Source organism: Eschrichtius robustus, chromosome 17 (genome assembly GCF_028021215.1).
Source record: "Eschrichtius robustus isolate mEscRob2 chromosome 17, mEscRob2.pri, whole genome shotgun sequence".
Taxonomy (NCBI): Eukaryota; Metazoa; Chordata; class Mammalia; order Artiodactyla; family Eschrichtiidae; genus Eschrichtius; species Eschrichtius robustus.
In genome coordinates this window covers 14126044-14138575 of record NC_090840.1, presented here as the reverse complement: position 1 = coordinate 14138575, position 12532 = coordinate 14126044, and the positions used below count along the sequence as shown (strand labels likewise).

Genomic DNA, 12532 nt, shown 5'->3' with positions numbered 1-12532 from the left:
TTTTATTACACAAGACCAATTTCTACTTCAATTGTTTTGAATACCCATCAACACCTCAATTACTTCTCTCTCTTTTTTTTTTTTTTTTTTGGTACTATTTTTACTTTCAAAGCTATTTCTATTTAGAACAGTATTCAATCACGCCATTTAACGCACTTGTAATGCAACCGATCAATCTCGTATTTTTCAACAGTATGTGAAAGGTATGTGAACACTGTAATATAATTTTTTGGTCATTTCTCACTAACTGTTTTTAGAATAAAAGAGGCAATATTGGAGAATGTTTAAAAGTACGGGCTCTGAAGTTAGACTCTGTATTGTTTACATTTTTAAATTTCCTGTATATTATGATGTTTGACATCTTTTTTGATTTTTTTAGTTGAAGTATAGTTGATTTACAGTATTATATTCATTTCAGGTGTATAACACAGTGATTCAGTATTTTTGCAGATTATACTCCATTATAGGTTATTACAAGATAATGGGTATAATTCCCCGTGCTATACAGTATACCCTTGTTGCTAATCTATTTTATATATAGTAGTATGTATCTGTTAATCCCATACCTCTAATTTGTCCCTCTCCACTTCCCTCTCCCCTTTGGTAACCACAAGTTTGTTCTCTATATATGAGTTTGTTTCTGTTTTGCATATACATTGATTTGTATTATTTTTTCGTTTCCACATATAAGTGACATCATACAGTTTTTGTCTTTGGTGTCTGACATCTTGAGAACCTTTCTGACTGGGGAGAGACTGCCCCTCCTCAGACTAGCCAGTACTTAGAAACAGCAAAGGGTGTGCCCTTGATATGTAAATTACCCAATCCAGAACCAGACCACCTCTATCTGGCCCAGACACCCATGAGTCAATATCCCTTTGCCTTAATCATCCCAGGGCCAGGTAGGCAACTAAAGACCACCCTTATGTCTCAGAGCCCAAGGAAATTATTTAAATTAGCCAATCTTAAACTATTCACTCTGCCCTGCCTTGACTCTTAAGAAAACCCTAAAGGTCTAACCTCAGCTTTCCCCTCGCTCCTACTTTCTGCCTCTTCGCCACCCTGAGGTGCCCCCATGTTGGCCCTGTGTGTCCTGCCTCCTGTCTCTAGGACCTGTGAGTATAAAAATCTGTTTTCCTGAGCCTGTCCTGTGTCTGCTATTGTGGCCACACCTGACTGACCGTCTCACAAAAGAACACAGCACAGACTCCACGGATTGGAACCCTGCTTCTAGCACATACCAACTTGTGAATTTTGGCAGGTTGTTGCCTAAGCCTCAGTTCTCTCAGATATACCATTAGATGATACTAAATAGACCCCTACGTTAGTGTTGTTGTGAGGTTCACATGAGAATATATCAAGCACTTAGCACGGAGCATGCCAAGGAGTAGGTACTAAATGGATATTCATTGTATTATTGCTTTTGGCTCTACTGGAAGAGATTTCAGAGATAATCCATATTTCCTCCTCTTTCTTTTCCCCATTTTAAAGGTAAGAAAAATCTGACCAAGAAATGCTAGACTGACTTTCTCATTTTCTCGTATCTTACCTCTTAGTTTAAAATAGCTCTCATTTCACTGTACTGCTTGCTACTTGTGAAAAATTGGAGATTTAAGTGATATATTTTTATTTGTCTGTATTTAATACTTTAACTGACTTCAAATGACAGTATTAGAAGACAAAAAGGAGAAGGACTATGGAGAAAATAAAATCGAGGCCTAACTTGGAAGTTATTGTTGACAGTCTAATATTTTTAATCTTTTATGTGATGACATATACTCATTTTCAAACTCAAAACAAAGAAAAACTAGCATATCAAAAGCTACCTAGGCCTAGTTTAAAGTAATCTATTTATTTCCCATCCACAAGAAGTAAGTAGATCATTTAATACCTGATACTGATGAATTCGATTTTTGATGTGCATGAATTATATAAGAAAGACTTATAGAAGTTTGGAGATTTTTTAAAATGAACTTTTTCCTCCAGCAAAAATTTTTGAGATCTAATTACATCAAAGCACTCTTGATTGTGTGGTAATCCTACATACATTGATACATATTCTAAAATGAGTAAGCTTCGTGCTTTGACAAGGAATCTCCATAAACTTTCATACTGTTCATTCTCAAAAACATGTCTCAGGCCCAGACCAGTTTCCTGCATACTTTTTGGCTCCTGGAGGAGGCATGAGAGCCCCAGTTTGCTTTTCTTTTCTTCATATTACTAAAGGTCACCATTTCCTCTTTCTCCCTTTTTGTTCTCAGACAATAGCTGTAGGGCAATGTTTGGTTTCCTCCAGTTCACTCCTTCTTTGCTGCTTCTAAGGAAAAAAGACACAAGCTTTTATTTTAAGACTTTACTACTAATCATAAGAGAGAAAGAAATCAGAGACACACAGTCTAAAAAATAAAAATATATTAAAAATCTTGCCACTTCTATTCAAGATTGTATTGGAGGTTATAGCCAGCACAATTAGGCAAGAAAATGAAAAAAAAGAAATTATCCTGATTAGAAAGGAAGAAGTAAAACTATCTCTATTTGCAGATGACATAATCTTGTATATATAAAATCCTAAAGAATCCACTTAAAAAAAATTATTGGAACTAGTAAATCAATTTATTAGCAAGGTCGCAAGACAGAAGATCAATATGCAAAAATCAACTGTATCCCTACACATTTTCAGTGAACAACCCAAAAAGGAAATCAATACAATCATATTTATAATAACATGAAAAAGATATATATTAGGAATATATTTAACAAAAGAAGTAATAAAACTCATATTCTGAAAACCATAAAACATTGTTAAAAGACATTATAGAAAATCTAAATAAAATGAATATCCTGTATTCACAGATTGTTAAGATGGCAATACTCACCGTCTAATCTACGGATTCAACACAATTCCCATCGGAATTCCAACTGCCTTCTTTGTCAAGCTCATCCTAAGATCCATATGGAAGTGCAAGAAACCCAGAATAACCAAAACGATCTTGAAAAAGAAGAGCAAAGTTGGAAGACTCCCACTTCCTTATTTCAAAACTTACTAAAAAGCTATGCAGTAATCAAGAGTGTGGTACTGGCATAAGAACAGGCATATATATCAATGGAATTGAATTCAGAGTCCAGAAATAAAGCCTCACATTTATGGTGAATTGATTTTAGACAGAAGTGTCAAAGTAATTCAATATTTTCATCAAATGGTGTTGATCAATCTTTTCATCAATATTTTCATCATATGGTGTTGGGACAACTGGCTATCCACACGCAAAAGAATGAAGCTGGACTTCTACCATACTATATACAAAAAATAAACCCAAAATGGATTGCAAAGATAAGATCTAACACTATAAAATTTTATAAGAAAACAAAGGTGTTTGATGACATTGGATTAAGTAATGCTTTCTTATATACGACATCAAAAGCACAAAGAAAAAATAGATAGGACATCATCAAGGACAAGCACTTTTTTGATGCAAAGGACATCATCAAGGAAGTTAAAAGATAACCCACAGAATGGGAGAAAATATTTTCAAATCATACTTCTGATAAGAGACATACCTAGAATATATGAATAACCCTTACAACTCAATAATAAAAATACCAAATAAACCAATTAATAATGGGCAAAGGAGCTGAATAGACCTTTCTCCAAAGAAGATATACAGATGGCCAATAAGTACATGAAGACATGCCTAACATCATTATTCATTACAGTTAAAAAGATAAACAATAACAAGTGTTGGCAAAGATGTGTAAAAGTTGGAACCCTCATATACTACTGGTATGTATGTAGAATGGAGCAGCCAATTTGAAAAACAGTCTGGCAGTTCCTTAAAAGGTTAAATATCAAGTTATATTACATAGCAGTTCCATCCTAGGTATAAACTCAAGAGAAATAAAAACACATGACGCCACAGAAACTTATACATGACTGCTTGTAGCAGCAATATTCATAAAAGCCAAAAAGTAGAAATAATCCAAATACCCAATATTCATTACCTTATGAAAGATTAAACAAAAGGTGGTATGTCCATACAATATAATATGATTTGGTAATAAAAAGGAATGTAGTACTAATACATGCTACAGCATGGATGAACCTTGAAAACATGCTAAGTGAAAGAAATCAGTCACAGTACACCACATATTGTGTGCTTCCACTGATATGAAATATTCAGAATAGGCAGATCTCTAGAGACAGAAAGTAGATTAGTGGTTTTTTAGGGCTGGTGGGAGAGCAGGAGGCAGGTAATGGGGGAGAGGGTTTGGGGAGGTGAAGGTGGGTGCAGAAACAAGGTGGAGGAATGGTGAGTCACTGCTAATAGGTATGGGGATTTCTCTTAGGGGTGATCAAAATGTTCTAAAATTCATTGTGCTGATGGCTGCACCACTCTTGCTGAATGTCCTAAAAAAAATTCAACTGTACACTTTAAATGGGTGAATTATTTTGTGTGAATTATATCTCAATAAAAATGTTTTTTAAGAAATAACAATAATTGTTATATTATGTATGTCCCAGGGTCTTCTTCGACTCCTGTTTCTGTTTTTTTAATTGTTTGTGATGGAAAAAAATGTTATTATAAAGCACGCACACAGTTATAAACAGATCCTTAAAATGATCCTTTATTTGGTGAGCCACATGATGGGCTAAAAATGCAGGATTAAAAGCAAAAGGGAATTAAATGACTTTGCCTAAGTTTGGGACTATGTTCATCTGTGAGGATTCAGGAAATGAGAGACACTTGGCCAGGCCAGAAAGAGGCAAAGATGCAGTGTAGGCGGAAGGAGAGTTACAGGTATATTGATTTGCTTTGAATTTTGGTGAAATAGATGAGAATATATATATATTCCTGTAAGTAGAAAACATTCAGTAAAACCACTTCTTTCTCGCTGTGCTCCAAGACCTGTTTTGAGGGTCTGTCTGGAGGGTAGACGCTGGGCCAAAGGGAAGCCAACTACATCTGCAATGCTGGTAGAGCTTTTGTGTTGGAGAGGGATAATTAGAAGTGCTTTTGGTTTCTTTTTTTCTTGAGGTTAAGAGTTATAATTTTTAAAATTCTTTCTGATTTTTCTATAGTTCAGCGCTTAGGCTTAATGCTGCAAATACTCTGCAACTTGTCTTTCTTTTTCACAAAAGTGAAGGTTTTGAGAATTATCCCTGATGATACATGTCTACAGGGCATTAATGTTCACTGCACTGTGTATTCCATTGTACGAATATAGCATAATTCACTTATCTACTCTCCTGTTCTAAGTTTTCACTGATGCAAACTACATTGCAATAAAATTCCTGTCCATGTCTGATTTTTCCATGGCCTAGAATTTCTCCAGGATATAAGCCTAGCAAAGAAATTGCTTGGTCATAAGGATGCACATATTCAAATTCATGAGACATGGTTACATTGCACTCCAAAGTGGTTGTATAAATTTATAATCCTTCCCACAACTTTTGAGAGTTCGCTTTTCCTGAATTCTCACTCATACCGAAGGGGTAGCCCTATAAAAGGTGTGGGTCTCAGTCCTAACTCTCCCTGCATTGGTATTAAATTCAAGCCCCTATAGTATTAAAAGTGATAAATACCTCCAGGCAGTCACAGTGTCAGCTCTGCAGTTCACCCGCCTGATTTTCCGTTCCTTCTTCGCTTCTGGCCCAAGGCAATTTCCCTGCCTTTCTTAGCAGTTCAGTCATGCATTTATAAGGATGTCAGTTATAATTTATTGAGCAATTCTTGGTGTTTGTAGCTGGAGGGTTTTCAAGTTATCTGTACTGCCAGACCCTTAAATGCCTGACAGCATTTTTCAGCACCTGAGCAATCTTTAAGCACTCCCCAGATGTTGGACTCCATAAAGAAAATAAGTACAATCAAATTAGCAACTACAATGAGCTACTAAACTCTCTTCACGTGTTTTCATTAGTCACCACACTGCAGCACAGCATTAAATTAATGGTAGGGACTCTGTAGGTTATCTGAGTTTGAATTCCCAACTAGTTTCTTACTAGCTGTGTGACCTTGGGCAATTTACTTCATCTCCCTGAGCCTCAATGTTTTCATCTGTAGGACACGTATGTAAATAATAGAACCTAACCTGTAGGACTGGTATAAGAAGTCAGTGAGTTACTATTTATAAAAATACTTAGAACTATATCTGACACACAGCATACGCTACATAATCATGTGATAAATCAATTAGAGTAATGAATATTAGATATTTGTTTTTGTATTGTCTATGAGTATTTAAAAAACGATCTTCCCTTCAATCCCCAGCACAGACAATCTAATGTTGGCAACATCACAGCACTACTTCTCAAGTTTAATGATTCTAATGATAAATGAATTTTACCTAGAAGCCTCTTTGTGCCCCAGAATACAAGCAAAATAGTTGTTGTTCACTGTGGGCCAGCCGAGTGTTTATACACGCTGGGAGCAAGGATGTTAGAAGCTGGTGAGGTAGAGAAGCTGATAGATGTGAGAAAGGAAAAAAGAAGCGCAGACGCCTTCATCCTCCCCATGTGGAACGTGGCTGGCTGGCTGCCCCCTGGCATGCCTCTTCCCTCCCTTTCTGTCCACACACTTCGTGCTTTAGCCCCCCAGCTTCCTGCTCGCCATATAGGCCCCTCAGCTTTTTTAGGTTCCAAGAGGCATTCTGAGCAAAATACTGCAAAAAGCTTTCTCTTCCCCTAGACTAGGCAGTGTGACGTTCAGGCTGTGAGAAACGATGTCTCAGAATCTGACTGCACGGGAATGGCACCTGAGGTCCCAGTCTGTAAGGCACCACGTATGTTGCTATGATGTCATGTGCTGTCATTATCCTCTGACTGCCCTTTCAGGCCATACACACATCACAACATTTTTACTTAGCAGTCGTACCATACACTTTATTTAAATTGAAATAAACTGATTGAGGTTCACCGTATAATAACCCATACGGCAAGCCTGGCAGGAACGCCCCACAATAATATGAATTTGGGATATAACATGATAAACAACTAGCGCCCTTCCTCTGCACAGTGTCTGTTCTCAAACAAGGCAGGCCAAGTTCAGTTCTCTTCTGGGGGTAGAAGGAGGAAGTGATTACCTCATGACCATTCTGGACTTTCTCATGCATAGGAAAGCGTGGATCCTGCTGGACATCTCACAGTTTCTCACACATCTAATAAAAGTCATTTTCTTTTTTCACAGCATAACTGGAAGACTGGAAATGTTTGTTTGCAATATGATTTTGCAACCCCACAGTTTACTTGACAAAACTTTTGACCTCACTTACAGTTTCTCAGGGGAGTAGGGGAAGTGTTACTCTACTTTAAACATGAAGAGAAAAAAGTCTTACCAAGACACGTTGGATCTATATGGTGGACATATCAACCGACCACTTACTCGATAGTTTTCCTACCACACAGCATTCGTAACTCAGAAATATCTGGTTTCACTGTTATTCTAGATATACAAAAACATTGTATTTCCTGGCCCCTTTATTCTTTTTTCAGCTTTACTGAGGTATAATTGACAAAGTTGTAAGATGTCTAAAGCAAACATCCTGATGATTTGATGTACGTATACATTGTGAAATGATTCCTCCCATCGAGTTAATTAACCCACCCATCACCTCACTTTTTTTTTTTTTTTTTTTTGCTATTCTCTTAGCAAATTTCAATTATACAATACAGTGTTGTCAACCATAGTCATCATAATTTACATTAGACCCTCAGGCTTTATCTTATAAATAAAAGTTTGTACCCTTTTAGCAACTTCTCCCTATTTCCCCACACCCTTGCCTCTGGCAACTACCATTCTACTACTCTGCGTTTCTATGAGTTTGACTTTTTTTTCTTTTTTTTTAGATTCCACATATAAGTGACATCATGCAGTATTTGTCTTTCTCTGTCTGGCTTATTTCACTTAGCATAACGCCCTTAAGGTCCATCCATGTTGTTACAAACGGCAGAATTTCCTTCTTTCTCATAATATATGTAATATATTATGGAATATATATAAATTCAAAAGAAAAATGTTTGCTCACAGCTAGCCTAGAAAGATCTCCATTTGCTTTCTCTGAGTTCTTACTTATCTCTATGAGATATCGACAGTTATCTCTGTAACTTTCCAGCACTCTACTGACATTGCTTTGGCTAAGGCAGCCAAAGACCCAATTAAACCTAAAATACATTTTTAAGTCCTTTCAAGAAACATACCTGTAAAAGATAGACTCTAGATCAGATAATAGCTAGAAAAAGATGTAAAGTTAAGAGCTGATTTTTAAGGTAAAAGAATATATTTTTAATTCTTAAGAAAATAATTTTTAAGATAAATAATTGTAAGCATAAATATATTTAAACTAAATTAAATTATGAAAATTTAATATATAAATACTCTTAGGATAAAATAATAATTTTTAAGATAAACAGAATTTTAGAGATGAGGGAAGAGGAAGCCGAGCAGTGAACGGAAAACAAAAAACAAACAAACAAAAAAAACAGTCATAGAGACAATAAATAAAGGATTGATTATGAGGCACTGCTGGAATCTCATTTTGACTCTCCTGAAGGGTACACAAAGGAGAACAGCAGTAAATTACCTAGGAAATATGTTTCACGGGTGGAGCATGGAAAGCATTAAATGTCAAGAAATTCAGGCTTTATTTTGTAGGTGATAAGACAGAAGTTACGTTTTTGAGCTTGGGGTGACCTGCTCAAAGCTGTGTTTTATGGAAATCAATCTGTATCAACTTACGTCTGTGACATATTTTGTTAGATCTATACAGAATACAATAAAGCAAGTTTCACAACCATTTCTTCTAAGTAACTTCAATATTCTATAAACATTTCTCCCATTCTTATTTTTGTACTTTTCATATTTCCAGTACTCTTGGTAAATTTCTTGAGTGCAGAGAGGTCTAGAAAACATCACTGAGTTTTCTCATATGCCAAAATAGATAAATAAATAAATAAATTCGCTGGAAAATGTACATTGCTTCACTAAAGTTTATACTCATACATTTCTGGTTAATAAGCTTAACTTTTCCATACCAATTCCCATGGAGAAAAACATTAAGATTCTTATATTTTATAATAAGAATTGGAGCTGCAGGAAGGAATTTTCTCAACAAAGAGTCATCTGAGTGATACCATTCTTTCACATCATTGCATATTAAATTTTACTTTCCTATTTGTTTACTTAAAGCCAAATAACTTTACACAGCTTATCATACATTTTTTAAAAAGCTGTCTTCTGGTCTCTTCCTCACCTCTGACTTGTGTTTCCCAGAGAAAAGCTGTTCAAGTCACTTTCTTCTGGTATTTACTATCATATTCCTAAATTATAACACATATTACTGTTTTTGATTCTTTCAATATTAATATGTATTGACTTCACACTATGAAACATGAGGGTTTCATTCTCTTATATACCCATTCCTCCATTCACCTAGTGTGGTCATTTTTGGTTAATAATTCAATTTGACATTAATACTGTCATATAATAATCACAGCTGAGTCACGTAGTCATTGATGAAGGAAACATTTCCCTGTACAACTTTTTGCTTCCCTGGCTTCAATCAATGCCTCATATACGTTGAATTTATTTCTGATGTACCTTCCACTAATTCGTGTAGTGTAGGCAAGCTGGATAAAGGTTCCAATTTTTCTTCTTGGAGTCCATCCTTTTTCAAAATAACATTACAGTATATCCACAGAGCCAGTTTGCAGATATCCCATTGAACAGCATCTTTGGGCAAGCCCCAGGGTAGTTTGCCTTCTTTTTTTTTTTTTTCTTTTTTTAAGTTTGCCTTATTTAATTTGGCTCTTTGTCAATAAAACTTAGATGCAATTGCTGCTCTAATCATAGCCACTGGATTATTGGATTATTATTACCAACAACATAATAACAGTGAGATCATTCAGTAGCCCTCTCTATTGTTTTGTCTCTCGTCCATACATCAGATCAACTATTACATCAGTCGGGTGAGGGGAACAGAGCTGGAGCACCCCATAGGCAAGAGAAGATCTGAGAGTTGCGAATCCAAAATGTGTGACATTTCTTTGGTGGAGACTTTCTATCAATGCAATACCCACAGTGATTTCATTATCATGGATATTCAAAAGAACACCCACATCAAAGTTGGTCATGTCAGCCTTCCACTTAAAATAATCTTGAACGGCGCCCCCAAAATCTCTTGTGGTCTCTAGTGCAGTAAAGCAATGTTTCCCTTCCACCCCGTTGCGTGTGACTCTAAACTTCAGCACTTGAGAATCAATTTTTTCTTTTGAACTTAAGGCATTGTTAGGGAACTCTTTTTTAACATCTCTCTCAACTGTTTTGTCTCCTTGTCCATTATCCATCTTCCTTTTACGTGAATTCTGATTTATCTTTTTACACTTTTTTTTTTCTTGAAACGGGCGTCAATTTTCCATACTTTGAAAGGATCGGAGCGCAGGAGTTTCCCAGTCAATTCTTCAAAATCCTTTAGAACTTCCTTTTTTTCCCCCTTTGAATTAGAATCTTTAAACTCCTGAACAACCACAAGTAAGTTATCAACTGATCTCAGAAAGTCTGAGCCAGACTTTCCATTGAAATGTCAAAATATATCTTGCCTGGTCTCTGCTGATTTTGCATGATGACCTGAATTTCTTTCTCACTTCATCTGCCCCTGTTTGTTCAAAACCAGTGGGTACAGTGGCTCTAATAGTGACTTGGAGATGTTCAGCTCACTCTGAGGCCACTTTCTGTCACTTGAATAGATCTCTGGTTTTCATGAAAGTTCACATCCAGGAGTTGGTTAGTGGCTTCTTGAATGTCGTACATGTTGGCAACGCTTCCAAGATCCCTAGTATAGTCTTGGCTGCCAGCACAGACCCTTCCAGCCCCGGCATCCTGCAGGCCCAGTGTACCCAAATGCTATGCTTTCTCTTTTCTCTAAAGATGTTGGTTATAGCACTTTAGATTCTGAAAAAAAATTTTAAGCAAAATTTTGAAACATATAGCAAAACTGAAAGAATCTTAAATGCCAATATACCCATCACCTAGATTCTTGGATTAATATTTTATTACCCTTGCTCTTTCACGTATTTATTCTTACTTTGATATACCATATGTTTTTATGCATCTTAGAGTAAACTGCAGACAACTGTATTCAATGTAAGCATTCTTGCCATAGAGTTCAATATTTAAGTTTTTTTTCTTTGATGGAAAATTTACATACAACCAAATGCACAAATGTTGCTGAGTTCTAAAATATGCAAATACTTGTAAATATAATGCAAAGCCCATCATGATAGAACATCATTATCATCCCAGAAAGATCCTTTATATCCCTTCCTAATCACCAATCCTAAAACCACTTCAGAAGAACCACTGTTCAATTTTTTTTTTTCCATCATTGATTGATTTTGACTGTTTTAGAACTTCATGAAAATAAAACAGCATAGTATATACATTTTTTTGTCTGGATTGTAGGTTAGTATACATGTATTTTACTAAAAAATGCTGGATCTTTTGCTAAAATAGCTGTCACATTTTACATTCCCACCAGCAATATGTGAGTTTTCCAGTTGCTGCACATCCTTACCAAAATTTGGTATTGACAGTGTTTCTAATTTTAGTCATTCTGATGTGTGTGTTGTGGTATGTCTATGTAGTCTTAATCTGACAACTAATGATGTTGAGAACATTTTCATGTGCTTGTATCATGTGTGTGTTGATGTGTATGTTCAATTCTTTGCTCATTTTTATTGAGCTGTCTTTCTATTACTGAGTTGGAGTTTTTTATATACCCTGCATCCCAGTCCTTTGTCAGATATGTGTTTTGCAATATATATTTTCTTCAAATCTGTGGCATGCCCATTCAATTTATTAATGCTGCCTTTTGTTAATTGGTTTTTAATTCTGACAAGTCTAACTTTTCAGTTTTTTCTATTACGGTTATTGCTTCAGATTTTAGAACTTTGCTTCCCCACAAATCACAAAGATATTATCCTGTGTTTCCCTTCAAAAGCTTTATGGTTTTATGCGGATTATTCAGTTCAAAGTCTTTTCTAATGTCTTTGCTAAAGAAAATAGAGGGGCTTTAAATGATGTCAGTAATTTTCCCTGATGTTGCATCATTATTGATTTCTAATTTAATTCTGTTATGCTCAGAAAACGTATCTTGTATGCTTTCAATCTTTTAAAATTTATTAAGACTTGTTGCATCTTCCAGCGTATGATCTATCACAGTGAACATATCATGGGTGCTTGAAAATAGTGTATATTCTGTAGTTGCTGAATGTGGTGTTCTATAAACATCATTTAGGTCAAGGTGGTTGGTAATTTGTTCATATCCATCTATGTCTTCACTGATTTCATCTAGTCCTATGAACTGCTGAAAAAGTGTTAAAAATTCTTCAACTATGACTGTAATCATTTATTGCTCCTTTCAATTCTATCATTATTTTATTAATTTTGAAGCTGTTCTGAGAGAAAAACACTTACGAATATTATGTCTTCCCGACGAACTGACCCTTTTAGCCTTATGAAACAGCTCTCTTTATTTCCAGTGC

The 12532-nt window shown here is 35.6% G+C and overlaps 1 pseudogene; it reads right to left on the bottom strand.

Annotated features, from left to right (window-relative positions):
• Positions 1-9596: 9596 nt before the first annotated feature.
• LOC137751017 (tRNA (guanine(6)-N2)-methyltransferase THUMP3 pseudogene) lies at positions 9597-10799 on the bottom strand (annotated as a pseudogene).
• Positions 10800-12532: the final 1733 nt, after the last annotated feature.